The sequence below is a fragment of the Accipiter gentilis genome, chromosome 20, assembly GCF_929443795.1.
Source record: "Accipiter gentilis chromosome 20, bAccGen1.1, whole genome shotgun sequence".
NCBI classification, from domain to species: domain Eukaryota; kingdom Metazoa; phylum Chordata; class Aves; order Accipitriformes; family Accipitridae; genus Astur; species Astur gentilis.
The window spans coordinates 20,162,004-20,177,686 of NC_064899.1; the positions used below are offsets into that span (position 1 = coordinate 20,162,004).

The window sequence follows — 15,683 nt, forward strand, 5'->3', positions numbered from 1 at the left end:
CTGAATGGGGAAACTAACTGACACAGCTATTATAGGACAAACCACTTTACAAAACAGTCTCCTGTATGGATGCTTTATTTGAGAGTAAAGATTAAGTTTAAGTCCTATAACAGTTACTGTGTTTTATGAAGTGAGTAGTGATTCCAGAATAAACGCATTTTTAAAGAAACTGTAGAAGCTCATATGGTGAAGAATTTGGTAATGCCAGTCAGAGAACAGATTCTATCCTGTGGGAAAGCTTAACTAGAGTTCAGGCTAACTTTCAGTAATGCATAATGTAAATCAGGTTAAAAACAAACCCAAAACCAACACCAAAAAAGGTGTAGTAAAAACTTTTCTTTATTTTGCATGATTTTTAGCAAGATCATTCCTTGTATACTTCCCATTGTTGTTAATGGGAGTTTCCTATGTACATCAAAGGAAGAATATCCCTTTAAATGCTTGCTATTGATTTGCACTCAGAAGTCCAATTGACTGCTTTGATGGGAGTTCCCTATGCTGATCAATGCCAGTATCAAGTTAATAAATAATTCACTTAACAAAACTGCATTAAGATAATGCTAAAGGTTTGCAAAAACCCTGTAAAGGAAAGATTTCTCACATTCCTAACTAACTGCTTGCAGTCAGGTTTAACTTGGTAAAAGTGATGAAGCTCCAGAGATATTGCTGCATGGTCTTCAACAGAAGTTACACACTTATTTCCTGTCTTAACTCCCCAATGAGGTAGGTGAGTAGGTAGGTGTTAATAGTTGGAATATCACCTTGTAGATTCTTTTCTCTTTTCTTTTCTCTTTTCTTTTCTTTTTTCTTTCCTTTCCTTTCCTTTCCTTCCTTTTCCTTTTCCTTTTCCTTTTCCTTTTCCTTTTCCTTTTCCTTTTCCTTTTCCTTTTCCTTTTCCTTTTCCCTTTCCTTTTCCTTTTCCTTTTCTTTTCCTTTCCTTTCTTGGTTCGTTGGTTGGAAGATTGAGGTTAGAAGTGATCTCTAATAGTCACCTGGAGCACGTTGCCCAGGACTCTGTCCAGACGGCTTTTAATCTTCTTTACCCTGGAGATGGGTAGACATAACTGGCACTGACCTCTGGCAAGAAAACTTTAGCATATCGATCTTTGAAGCTTATGTCCACTGCTCCCATTTTACCAGAAGACTGTTTGAACATTGCACAGATTTCTGGAGTATGCTTTTTCATAACACTCTTTTGTCCTCGCAGGTGCTGGGTCTTACAGGTCTTGGCAAAAGGGTCCGTGCTATCACATCTGAGTACAGCTTTGGGGCCTACACTCACGTTGTTAATAATTTCACATTTTGCTAGCTGATTGTCTCTCCATTCAGAGACTCCAGAAGGAAATAAAGTGGGGAGTTAACCTGGATGCATTTAATCTTAACCAAAATATCCTTGGGGATTCATTTGAGTACTGATGTGCTTAAATTGTGTCTTTTTCCTGTATTCCTTTTAGTATATTGCGACCTTTGGAGAGCCAAACACTTTTCTGAAAACCAAACACTTCTAAAGAATAAGTCATCATTTGTGAGTATGATCTTAACTAAGACTTCCCAGCTTTACCCCTTTATAGCCTGATAAATGTATATGTAACATTTATTTAAACTCTCTAGAGACAGAAAGAGAAAAAGACAAAATCCTGCTAACCTGTCTAGGAGACTTAACTGTGCTGCTTCACTTAAACCACTCTAGTCTTGGGCAATCATCTAAATGACATGTAAATAACTGTCATCTCAGGACCTTTAGCAAGGTTCAGTGCTCTGTATTTGACTTAGTAGAAGATTTTAGTGACTAGTATGAAGTCACAGGACAGAGCCACAAATATATAGTTACACATTCAGAAGACTCTATTAAAGGCCTTTTACTTTGCTGTGAATTTACAATTTGAGAATTTCCAAGAGAGTGTATTTTCTGAGACAAATTTCATTGCCTTAGGGTAGTTTTAATTTTTTTTTCTTTAATGTGATTTGTCATGGTAGAACCTAGACATTTTCCATGTGGGTTTACTCTGTGCTTTCTGTGGCCTGCAAGGAATTAGTTTTAATTAATATGACTGACAAATGCATTGTTGAAATAGTCGTTGTGGCAGGCATGCCTTTGTGTTAACAGTTGGGTTAAACATCCCCTTTATCAAAGCTATTAGCACCTAATATTACTGTCTGATTAAAGATCATTCAGCAGATTATCCAGTCCCAATGCTTCCACAGACCCCCAGACAGGTGCTCAAATAAGAAATTATGTTAAGTAAATTAGCACTAGTATCGCATTGTTCATGGCTTTGTCTTGGCTGCAGAAAAGGAAAAAGTTATTGGGCTGTTTGGGTATTTTTTTTGTCCTTCTTAAGCAGCAGGTTAACTTGTACAATCTGTGTAGATTTACATTGCAAAAAAGGCAAGATCAGCACTAAGGCCTTTGTCCTATGGTTGACCTGACCCTCCTATCTCATCAAAGAGTACTCTGCCTTTCCTCCACCCAAGTTGGTTAGGAGGATAGGTGTGCTTTTACACTAAAAACATTATATATCTGGGGTTTTTTGACAGTGGAAGCAGCATGTAATGTAGACAGTCTATCCTGTGTCTCTAGAAATGCATTTTATTTTAAATTCATGCATTTAGACTGGGCTCATAGGTAAACTGGAAATGCGTAACTTAAGAAGGCAGGAAATCCCACAAGAGTTCACAGAGCATAGCTTCGCTGACAGTTCACTTTTTAATGGGTGAAATGAAGCCTTGACATTAATGAGCACAGGCCCCCTGACTTCAGTGGAATTTTGCATCCGTATACCAGTCAGATTTCTGGCTCAATTGTGTTGGATGGCAATTTATAGTACCTTTCATGTCCCCTGAAAAGCTATGTGTCCTGTGTAGCCTGGGGACTGTTTCTGACAACAAGGCTGCAGAGCAGAAAATAGTGGGCTGATGACAGACAAGACCCCAAGTTTTTGTGTGCCTTGAAACAGGAGCAGTGTGTCTTGTCCCTGTTGATTTCTGTTAACTTTGAAAGGGCCAAGAGTTTAATATAAGTAGGTGGAATGAGAACTAGTCCGTAAGTAGGGCTAGTATTACTGTAAGAACTATCAGAGCAGTGCTTATTGTAGGATAAGGAATTTTCTTGGGCATCTATGGAAGAAACACAACAAAATAAGCACTATTTATTGTTGAAGTGTTATTCTTTGTTTGCTGTTCTCTTTGGAGAGGGTGTCAAAAGGGCACGCTGGTGTCAAGTGGATTTGGATGTGTGCTACCTCACATTGCTTAAAAATGTGCACTAAAAAAAATCTCAGACTGTGTCTGGTTAGATGGAGGTGAGTGTTTAAGATGCCTGGGGACTCTGACAAAAAAAAAAAGGAGCTAGCTTGGAGCTTCTAGTTCAGTCTTGCTCTAAATAGACTGCCTCTTAGGTTAGAAAGTGGTGACATGTAAAAGGAGCTTTAGAGATGCAGCACAACATTATGAGACAAACCCCCTCTCCCCCCACTGCCAAACCCCTGAAGCATCACACTCTGTAAAAGATGCATTAGATTTATCAATAGACCTTTCTTTACTCAACTGTGCTGCAATTCCTTTTGGGAAAAAATTGGATTTTCATCAAAGACACAGAAGACTATAAAATTGGAAGCAGATGTGAGGTTGGATTGGATAGCTCTATGGCTGTTTCTTTTGTGGAAGCACTTTTGAACAAACCCAGCCTTATGTGCTCCTTGCTGTCTTGCCCCATGTAACTCTCTTGCCTGCTTTTTACATTTTCCAGAGAACCAGGAGGTGCAGTGTGACTAACTGATGTAAATGTAAACTTCTTCCCTATCACGTCATCTATCTCTTGATTTTCCATCTGTTCCTGTATTCTTTGGAATATATGTTTAAACAATAGCCTCAATATTTTGCATTGTTAACAAAATACAAAAAAATACAGGCAGGGCTCTGCATGTAGAGGCTGAATTTAGTCATGGTTACTAGCACTTTTGCTGGCCTGGATGAAGTTTATACCTGGCTGGTATGTGATACCTTAATTTATTGGCATGTTTTAATTTGTTGAACACAAGCTTAGATCTCATTTACTTAGAGAAAGGTCTGTCTTCTGGCATATTGATGGTGTTATTAATGTAATTGATGAAGTGGGAGGAGGAGTACAATTTTAAAGATTATTAAATTTTTGGGGGTGCATTTTTATTCAGTGTCTTTGGTGCCACATGCTATGTGCTGCAATGAAAAGAGGAGCCAAGCAACAGGATTTACAACGTTGTTTATCTGCTGGTGATGTTTCCTCAGTTCTGATTTACAGCAGAACTGAGCCTGGGCCCAGTGAAGTACGGTTTCAAATCCACAGTTTGCCCAGAATTCGTGAAGGCTTACCCAGCTTGATCCAAGACTTTATCATGCTTAGCTGTGTATTTGGTACCTGCTGTATGTGGACATCCAGTCTCTTGGGAGTTAATTTTTTCCCAGCACAGGGTAGTACCTTACGAAGAGAGTCCCTGGCGCTATTGCATTTGCTCCTGAGGGCAGCGTGGCAGCTGCTCCATTGCCCGCCTTCGATTAGATGCACTGATGACTTGGTGCAGAAATGCTGTGCTCACGCAGGGCAGGGGTAATAGCCACGAGCCTGGAGGACCAGTCTGTGTCGCTCAAGAGTAACAACAGGGCAGGTTCTCCACTTCAGTGCTCCAAGAACTGACATTTTGGCTCATCCTTTCACTTTAGCCTCCCATTACACAGCTATGCATGCTTTCACTTCCTAGGTCTTCTCCCCATACTCCCTCTATATCATCCCCCAACTTAGCAAAGACCTGCTCAACTACCTCCTCAGTCCACCTATCCTCTATGTGCTGTGCCTACCCCTTCTGTGTCTTTTATGAGCTCCACTTCTTCCACAGGGTCAGCCTCACTTTGGCTGGCTTGTCTTCTTGATTTTCTCACTCCTAGTGCTAAGCAGAGCTGATGGGACAGGAAGAAGGAAAGTGGCAGGGATTGCTAAATCTGAACATCTCTCCTGCTAAGCTTGGAGCAGCACTGAAGTTATTTTAAACAAGAGAAGTAATTAACATGCCTTTTTTTAATGGTAAAATGGCCTGTCAGAGATATCAAGTGTGGAATTCAGACCCTGAGATTTAACTGTGGAAAATCACAGGTGGGAGAGTAAAATGGCAAGTTTTTGATAAAAAAAGTTACTTAAAATATTCCTTATGCAAATGCAGATCAATACTTTTCTGGAATAGTCGCACATGAAATGTGATTGTTTTTTGAAAAGTAATTGTGTGTAAACCAGGAGATCAGAATTCAGCCATTACAATGCAAAAGAGAAGAGACCAATTCAGCCCGTGGATGAAGCTACTTGTGTGAGGCTGAGCCCACCATTTAAAAGTGCACAGTTCATGGCAGATCTTCCTGACTGTGGGGTCACTTCTTGAATCTCCACAGCTCACCATACGCAATACTGCACAGATTAACTGTGGATTTAAGTGACACTCCCCAAAATTTTGTAGAACAGGTCACGATCCAGATTCTGTTCTCAACCTCACCTGCAGTTTCTGTCTCATAAAACAGATAAAAATTGGGGTGTAGATGTACTTTTCCAGAAATACAGGGTTACCATGAATCTCTGGCTCTTTTCTGAACTATTAACAATGAATCACTGTTTCTTTACAAGTCTGAATGCATTCACCATATGCCAGGTGTCGCAAGAGCATGAGAACATGTACCAATTTGAAACTGGCTCAACAGCTTCACACTGGCATCCCTACTTGGTAGTAGGAGTCTTGAGAAGGAACTACTTGAGTTTAACCTTCCTAGTATGGATAAGATACTGTCATCTTCTTGAGCATAATTATCTTTCCACCCCCACCATCTCATCCTTTCTATATTTCCCAGTAGGAGGATCAAAAGAAAGTTACTTAACTGCAGCATTCATCAGATAATCCAAAGGAGACATTAATCTGGAAGGCAGTATTACCAAATAATTAATTCATGGGTTAATTCTATCCTTATTTATCAGATTTTTCTTATGATTATGAGTGTGGGTTTCTCAGCCTAAATCCTAGTACAAAGGACTCCCTGCTTGAGGAGAGTGGTCTGGAGGTGAACAAAGAGAGAGGAAGAAAATGTGTGTCTTCTTCGGGACACTTGCTAGCTACTGATAATTTTTAAGGGTAGTTATTATTCTTGGCATTAAGATAATACTTGGTGAGTTGCTGAAAAGCTGAAGAACCAGTAAGCAGAAAACTATTCTAATTTTGTATGTACATGCATAGTTACTCAGGAAAGATTTGCACTGAGGCTTACTTCCTTATTCTGGAATTATTACATTTATTTTCTATTTCTCATGTCATGTCCATCTTTTGATTGTTCCAGGTGACCACTGATAGGCCACTAGAAAAGCAAATCTGTCTTTTCATCAGTGCATTTTCCCATGTGATGCTCTGACAGTACCAGTGCTATCGGTGGGTATGTACCAAATGCAAACAGACCATATAGAGGAGAATCACCATGGAAGGAAGTCAGCCTGTGAGCAGTGGGACTAATAAAATGGGGTTTCCATTGACTTGGTGTCCTTTGTGCCTTCCCCTTCATGGTGCTGACCTTTCTCCATTTCTTTTATGGTATGCCATTCTGTAAAGAGCAGCATGCACATTGACTAGCTCAGCGCTGTGCATGCCCAGTACTAGCTGGGCAATTGATTGCTGCCAACTGTAGCAGCTGAGCTCTGCCTGCTCTTCCCTCAGAGCAATCGCTAATTTGGGTTGGCCAACAGCTCAGAAAGTTTTCTGAGGGGGAGGTTGGGGGAGGGAGAGGGAGGGAGTGGGAAGAGGTAAGCAGATGGAAAGTGTCACATAGCACAGTCATTTAAGCCTCATTATGTACAAAACTAAGCTGAAAATGGCTGCCGGTGATTACTATTAATGAAAGTTTATCCAGAATGCAGCAATAAGTTGTCAAAGGTGTGACTGTACCAGTGATACATTTGGGCTGTGTGGCAGTGGCCTCTCCCTCCCACCCCCATGCATTAAATGCAATTCCAGTAACTTTCAGAATCTTTTTGTCAGCAATTGTAATCACTGGCCAAACTGGGCTCATCATCCAAAGTCCATTTAATTCCTTGCAAGAGGTTGAGATCGATGCATGTTGAATACTAACTCTCTTTCTGTATCTTTACAAATGTGGGCATCATATGTTTTACCTTGAAATGCTTCTTTCATACAGACTTCCACAGGCTGTTCACCCTATCTGGGAGATTACACGAGGGAGATGATGTAATAGTTGTACTCTATTAGCCAGTTTCCGAACATTTTGCAACTGACAGTTTTATCTTTAAAAATATATTGTCTTTTTTTATTAGAAATGATAAGGATATGTCTTATTTTATATATGTGGTATCTAGAAGCTCTAGATAGGTCGGAGATACACACATCTGAGTTTATGGCCATTGAAGTAGATGTATGCTGTAAGTTGTGGTATGGATTGGGTGTCTAGAAAGGAAATGGTGCCTCATTACCCCTAAGCACCTTAGCCAAGAATTACATTTTATTTACACTTTGTTGTGATCTATGTTGAAATCCAAGTTGTAATATATTGTGCAGTACAATGGAAGATATTGAGTAAATAAGGAGAAATTTCATCCTGAAGGAAGGCAACATTTTAAAATTTGTGCCTAAAATTAGGCCAATAAATTATACTCTTCTGGGCAGCTGAGCACCTGCCAGTCACTTCAAGTCAATTGGACCCACAGATGCTGCTGCCAGAGGAAAATTGGCCAATGGTAGTTACTGCTGTGAAAATAACCATAAGCTTGAAAATGAAATGAAATGTTTATTAACATTTTTATCCTTTAGCTGGATATTGTTTAAATCCTATATATTGATCACAGATTTGGGAGTTTTGCAAAGGTGCTTCAAGAAGCTTATTTAAACATTTGTTTAGGTTCAAAGAAGTGGATTCCAAATGGTGCGGTGGTTTCTGTGTAGAGACATGTCAAATGAGCTACTGTATGTTTGCAAGTGTTAGTAAAATCCCTCGTGACCTTTAGCTCACATAATAAGGTTGCTATCCAAGTGTCTCTGCTTAAGAGAACTCAGCATTTAAATGTCCATTTAAAAATTGATTTGGTTGAATGATACTGTTCATCTTGTCTGAGGCCCAACGTGTCCTAAAGGAGAGTAAAAGGAGTGTTTCCCTTCTAAGTGTTGTCAAAGGAGAAAGAATGATTGTTCCTCAGTTTTGCATATGTCAGCATAATAGAAGCTTAGTCATGCAAATCCTTGTTACTTGGCAGTTCTGCAGCAGGGAAAAACAGAGTGTTACCATATTTTATCAGTGTTTGTCATTAAAAGTATGCCCTTCATTGTGCTTTTTAAGAACAGATGTCAAGACAATCTTGAAAACATAAATAAGTGCTAAAAAATATTTTTCTGATTTAAAAAAGGGGAACCACCCCGTAGCTAGTTGAATGAGTTGGTGTTCATTTCCATAAAAAGACATGAACTGTTTATATGCTTCCTTCTACTTCCATGGGGGGAAGTAATACAATTATTCAGTTAATGACAGATTTTATTTTACTATTATTTAGTGATTCTGCTAAGTGCAGTAGTGTACTACAGAGTTTCAAGTCATCAAGGATTTCTTAGCCCTTTATAGGACTACAGTATGCTGTAGTATGTTGAGTAAATGAGCTGTGATAGAACAATGATTTACTCATGTAGTCCATAGACACACATAAGAGCCAAGCTAGAGAAAAGCTGGCTTTAGAAACATTAGCAGAATAAGACAAAGGGGAATGCAGGTGTCAGTCATATTTTAAAGTGCTCTTTACAATGACGCAGAGCCAAGTTTATTAGGGACAAGGCCTTTTCCTTTCTCATCTTTTCCGTTATGGTATAGTGTCAACCATGAGAAGATGTGTCTGGTAATTACTATTGGTCATATCAGAACAGATCTAGCCGTGACTCACCAGGGTAAAAACTGGCTGGGTCTAAGTCACCTATTTCTTCCAGGCTAGCTAGAAGTGGGTTTTTTGCAAATGAAGTTTTCCTTTCTGGCTTCCTTATGCAGTAATAATTCACCAGCTTACTGGTTCGTATGTATGAATGTCGAGAAGGGGGCTTAGATGCTCATTTTTGCTTCTGTGCTGTATTCAGGTACTCTGCTGAGGTCGTGAACACTGATTACATGGTGTAAATCATTTGATGCCTGTTTGTTTCAGATCATCAGAGGAACGAATGATACCTCTTAATGCAGCCTTGCTCTTTTGTTGTAGGTATGCAGAGAGTCTTTGTGCTGCCTGCCTTATCTGGATTACTGGCAGACTCCTCATAGGAGATATTAATTATAGGTGAAGCTATGAATGCCACCTATAATTAAGCTTGCTTGACACTTTTCATTACAAGACCGTGTTTTCATTTGCTTAATTTGTCAAATGTATATTATTCGGACTGAAAATGTACAGACCTGGAGACTGCATCTGGCTGAATATCTAAAGGTTCAGAAAAAAAGGCTGATTTCTGGTTGGTTTTTTTTTTTCCTGAGAACAAGTTTAAGAGAAATGTGTTGCTTTTTCACTTGTCTTAAAAATAAATGTGTCTGTCCATTTTGTTGAGAAGCTCCAATGGTTTGGAGAAAGAATTCAATAATTGGGAGGTAGAAGGAATGTGTTCCAATGTTGCCAGAGCCCAGGCTTTACAAATGTCCTAGCAAACATGCAAGAAGAGCTCAAGAACTGTTAAAATATAGAAGGGATGTGGTGGAAAATAAATTAATTGCAGAGATGTAAGTTAAGCTACTTAATAACTACTATTTTCCAGGTTATCATTATATAGTCTTTTCACCTGTGGAAATGAGGGGAAGGTCATTCCATTCACAAAATCACACGAGTGATTTTTTTTGCAAAGCACTTGAGCAGTACAAGGATGGCATGACAGAAAAGTCAACAGACATTCATAATCCTGTCTTCATAGCAAGTCTTCAGTACAGGTCAGTAAATAAGATCTGGTGCCTCATGGAGAGCAGTAAGAAATAAAGAAAACCCCATTGAACATTCATCTGTGTAATAATTAGAATTTAGTCTGTCCACTAAATGAGGAAATGGCTTCAGGAAAAAATAGTCATGTCATCCATAGTCCTGCATGCAATGTGTACACCAAGGGGCCTGAAATGCAATTGTCTGGGAAATCTTGGAAGGTTGTAAGTTTTGAGTGATTGACTTTGTATCTATAATGTTCTTTTAATATGATATTTGGCATATAATTTGCTACTTGGTATTATCATTATCTGTAGCTCAAGCAGTAGAGGAGATAGACAAATGCATGAAAATAAAGTAATTCTACACTGAAGCAAAGAACCAGCAAATTCATTTCTTAAACCCTTGGATAACTTACTGTTTTGTCTGCAAAATAGTATTTTTCCTTGGAGAGGAAAAAGGTGTTAGACATAGCAATTTCACTTGGATAGAAACGTCATCACATAAATAGCCTGCTGTGAATGACATTTTAGGCAGCTCAATCAATTTCCTGCCAGGAGAAAAACCAGAAAAAATCCTTCAAAACCAGTTGTAAATTCAATGCATCCCTTAATTGGAGATATATCAGGATTTACTCATAGATACATATTACTTATAAAAGAATGAGAAAATAGACCTTGCATTTTTCTGAAGTCATAACCATTCATATACCAATACTAATTATCTGTTGATCAAATATTTCTATGATGCATTTTCATTTTATTTTTTAACTTGCCAAGGAATAGTAGCTCTATATTCTTAATAACAATTCTCATACACAAACACATAGAACTTTCCACTCCTATTTCGAAGAACTCTGCAAAAGTTTCACTATTTTGTAGGTGGGAAAATAGCAGAGAAATGTGAGGAGCTTGTCTAGAGCACCACAGCATGTTTGAAGTACTGTGTTCTGCCCATAGCCTGGTGCCTCCCAACAGCATTGCATCAGAGCTGCATTTTGTGCATGTTGTCTCCTTAGATGTGTCACACAGGTCTGCAGGATGCCCTTGCACAGTGAAGTAACATAGGTTTTGATTGTTGTTTCTATGACCACGAGCTTGGTGGAAGTGATTTGAAAGCTAATCAAAGCAGAAAGTTAGAGTTGAAACAGGACTGTAGTTTGCTAGCATATTTAAGGCAGTTGTCTGTTTAATTAGGAGGCATTTAAGGCTAAATATTCAAGTGTGGCGTTTGGGATTTGATCTTTGGTGCGACACAAAAAGGTGAGAAAAGCTGCCCTGACAAGAAGTTGTGAAAACTTGGAGTCTTGTGAACAGTTTTAAGTTTAGGAAGTTTAAAGGTACAGACAGGCACGAACTCCTTCAGCAGCTGTGCTAGTTAGCTGAAACTGTCTAAATAGTAACATCACTCACTTCAACTTCAGGTGGCTTCAGGAGTGTTTCTCTAAGGAAGCTCTGCCAACAAATGCGAGGGAGCAGTAACCTCTGCAAAGAAGTGATGATCAACAGCTGGGGCTATAACCTTCCCCTGGCATGTCTGCATCCAGCAGCGAACATCTGTCCAAAGCCTAACTTCCAAAATTTACAGAACAAAGGTATAGTTTGTTTAACAAACTTGCTTGTATTAGCTAAATAATGGAACGTGCTTTGATTCTGCTGATGCCAGAACCACCCAACTTTTACTTTCCTTACTTAATTAGGATTAATTTATTCAGAAAGCTCAAGGTTTGGGTTTTCAGTTTGTTTGTTTGGTTTGATTTGTTTAAGTAAAGAAAATAGAGCTTAGGTCATGTAAGGCTCTCTTAGCTTAGGAGAAAACTTTTATGCTACTCAGATTTATTTTTTTTCATTAAGCTGTGTGAGGGTCAAGATGATGTGTACAAAATATTTAATGATAAAATTCTCCCAAAGCATGTCAGGATTTATTTGGTATCATTTAGATATGCCAAGCAGATGGGAGTATACACTGCTCCCATTAAGTGTTTGAGGTTTAAACACATGCTCTTGAAAAATGAGCAGTGGTAGAGAAAGCTGCTTTCTACATTTCAAGTCTTATTGGGTACTGGTATCCATTAATTTCTTTACTGACAAAACAGCATCATGAACTTCAAGTAGACAGATTGCTTTTTTGATTTAAGAATGACCAAAACAACACCCAGAACATGCAGAGTACCATCTGAAACTTCAGTGTGTAATGGTTCTTTATGTCACTAATTTGAATTCAAATGCTATTTTTTAGTTATTTTTATAGAGCAATAGAAACCAAGTTTTGCAAGTTAAGGCAAATGATCCATGAAAATAATTTCCTCCTTTTTTTTTCTTTCCCTGAGAGTTGCTCTAGCCGTATTCATGTCTGTGAAAGTACAGCACCTGCTGAAGGAGGATAAGGTCAAGTTGAGTGTTGATTCCTACACTTACTTCTTCTGGGCATTCCTTGTTTAAATAATGCATTTGTTTGTTAGCCATAGAATAAGCCAGCGTTGGACAAACCTTGAAATAGCCCAAACCTTGAGTAAGAGCATTTTGTTATACAAAAGGAGACAGGCAGAAAAGCCCTTGTAAATATATCATCTACTGCCAGAATACAAATATGTAATTTGACAGTATGTTTTTGTGGACAAGAGGAATGAAAGTTATTTTAAGCTCCTCTGTTTTTTCCTCCTACCTTTGAGGTTATAGCTGTAATGAAATACCCCAAATGTAATTTATTCCTCTCTGCACTTCTTTCAATATGAGTCTCCAAAGCAACAAACATCTCTTGTGGAAAAAAGGGTATCTGAAAACTGTTCTGAGTACTGCAGATGGTGAAATAAGAATGAAAATAAAAGAAATACGGTAAATGGTGTCTACCGAGAAAGGTCCCATGGAATTGCTGAGCGAGGATCGCTGACGCTCGGAGTCACGTAATTATGAAACTTAGTGAAGATGAGCTGTTGGGAGATCTCTGATTAGATAGTGCAGCCAACCGGACAGATAATGTTTCCTATATGCGCCACTGAGGGGTGTTACCTAAGGGGTGTTACGTCAGAGAAGTTAGTATGGTGTTCTTCCAGTGAAACGGCTGAGAAAAGACACGAACTGGTAAAAATACATGAAAAGTTTTTTAGGATGGGTCTTTTTGTGTGTGATCTATCCAACTGTAGGTTATTCAGCACAGTTGTGAAGGAAAACAAAGGTTTTGTATTGTCTGGAAAGCTGAGAGGTGAGTAGATACCCACGAGATAGGGGTTTCATCACAGTTTCCATTTGCCTTGATTCTGCCATTTGGAAGATGATAAAATTAACAGCTCATCCTAACTGCTCTGCTTTGCACACATCACAGAAATGAGAGTGGAAAAATACCATTCATTATTTCTAACTTACCATTTTCAAAAAATCTCCTTTTGTACTTGGGGCAGCAAGTTGCGTTGTTTTGTGGAAGAATTCTCTGTTTACTTTGCATGTAGCTGTTCTTTTAGAAATATATTTTTTTATACAGGAAGGTGTTAGTGGCTGCCATCAGATGGTTCTTAGATCTGTAGAAAGTCTCCTATCTGGGTAAAGATGTTAAATGTGCTAAACAGCTTTCCTTTGGGCTAAATGATAGGAATATTTAAACATGTTTTTAGCTGCTTGTAGGAAGGCAGTAATCAAGCAAAGCAAAGGCTGAGCAGAATTAGGCCACGCAGCCTGAGAGACTGGTTCTAAATGCAGCAGAAGAAATGTCAGGTAAGAAGCTGCGAGCGTGGCTTAGGAATCAGCGGAGAGTCAAGGCCCTTTGGGGCTTGTGACTCACTGGCCAGGGAGGCTAGAGCATGCTGAGCAACGAAAGTGGCTGTTATTGTTTGATTTTTTTACTTTGTGTGATTATATACTTTGCAAACAGCATTGCACAAAGTACAACCGCAATGAACACCTGTTCGTATCATCAGCTGCTTCTTTCTCAGGGATGTTGCCCATGCCTAGTGCTGCTCATACAGCTGTGCAGGATACATATCTGGACATCAGGTTATGGCAAGAAACAGTAATGAAATATTCTGCTTCTGAAAGAATTTGTGATACAACGGCCAGAGAAGCAACACTAATAACTTTCTTATCCTTGGCACAGAAGTGAAAATTATATAGGCCACTCTTCACTCTTTAAAGAAACTATTGAGCACAGCTTTAAAGAAAGCGTATCTGTTACTTAGCAAAAGTACCAGACAGCTTCAAGATAAGGTATGTGGAGAAGTGAGCAGCATCTACACTTCTAAAGACTGTCCAACTAGGCAAGATATCCCTTCACATTGGTGCAATTCGCTCCAGGTATTTACCTGAGAAGTAGTTTGTGCAGTAATAAAGCCCAATGAGTCAGCTGCAAACAGGATGTGTTGAAAATGTGTGATCTGGCAAAATTCTGGGTGGGTGCACTCAAAAGTTGATAGCTGCTTGTCAGCTTGGACCAGTAATTAATCATGAGGAAATTAAGAAGGAAAAAAACTGAGCAGAACATTAGTGCCAAGAATATTATCAAAACACACCTACAGAAAACAATAAGCTATTATAATTATCTTATTAATTATAATATTGATTTCTTTATTACAGCTGGGGTTTCCAGAGAAGTCAGTGGGAGCTGTGCGTGATTCTGAGGTCTGAAGTAGTATCTTAAATGAAAAATGCGCCATATTGTAACAACAGTGAACATCATGAATACAGGAATGAAAAATGGTTGCAAGCTGTAACCCGTCCACATCAAAGTCAGCAAGGAAAAGGCATGTTGTACCCTGTATTATTTGTAAAGTAAAACATGATTGTACAATTAAAGGCTTGTGTCATAGTGGATACACGTAGGGAAAGCACTGCAACCTTGATATTCTCTTCACGTACTAGGCACAATGAGCTACTTTTTTTGTGTGTGTCTTGCTGTGCTAGCAGCCCCATTGAAATTATGGAATAAAATGGGTAGGCATGGTAAGATCTGTTCTTTAATAATTGCAAAACACTCTAGGATCTTCAGAAAAAGGATGCTCAAGAACTGTGAAATAGCTTTTATTAGACCAGGGTGGGAGGGTGGTGAGGGGATGGAAATGATATCATGGGCCCTGGTTCAGACAGTGCTTGTTTAAATCTATCACGTCTGAGTGGGGCACTTAAAGGCATGTTTAATGCCAAGTGTATGAAACCTTGTTGAATAAGTTAAGTATCAGATGAGTCAGGTGTATGCTTGTATGCAGTTTGCCCTCTTCTCGGCTCTGTTAGTCTACAACCTGGGAAACTAACTGCGAACAGTGAAAATTTGGCAATGGAGCTGGTTTCTTACCCTGATAAGTTGTAACAGACACATGGGTGATGCTGCCTGTTAATTTAGAAAGCATTTAACACTTAATCATGCTTGTCTAGTACAAGCCAGGAAGGACACTGCTTTCTGCAACCTCTAATTGGGTGCCATCAGTAATGCAACCTAAGATTGTCCCAGTCAGCAACTGTATTGCCTAATCAGCAAAAGCGTATGCCCATTGGGGATCAGACACAGATAAGCGGGAGAGAGGGAGAGAGAGATCTGAACATATCTACGAGATGAGCAGCATGTCAGGAGCATAGAGCATGTCTAGATTTATGTGCTTTTTGGCAGTGCTAGTGAGCTATTAATCATTTCTCATGAATAGGGCTCTTGTAAATCAGAGGTAGGAAACACATTTCGTGGATAATCATGGCAAAAATGTCAGCTTTGCTATTTGGTCATATGCTGATAGGATGCTTAGCACCAGAGCGGACGCAATCAC

The 15,683-nt window shown here is 39.1% G+C and overlaps 1 long non-coding RNA gene across 2 annotated transcripts in view; it reads left to right on the forward strand.

The window, feature by feature from the left end:
* LOC126048641 (uncharacterized) overlaps positions 1-14,669 on the forward strand; it is a 28,370-nt gene extending 13,701 nt beyond the window's left edge. The window contains exons 5-8 of one of the 2 annotated variants that reach the window (XR_007508932.1): positions 1,455-1,525; positions 6,346-6,438; positions 9,789-9,957; positions 14,506-14,669. This is a non-coding gene — a long non-coding RNA (uncharacterized LOC126048641). Of the gene's footprint in view, positions 1-1,454; positions 1,526-6,345; positions 6,536-9,788; positions 9,958-14,505 lie in introns of those variants that run through there. The other variant, XR_007508931.1, reaches the window with a different exon arrangement.
* Positions 14,670-15,683: the final 1,014 nt, after the last annotated feature.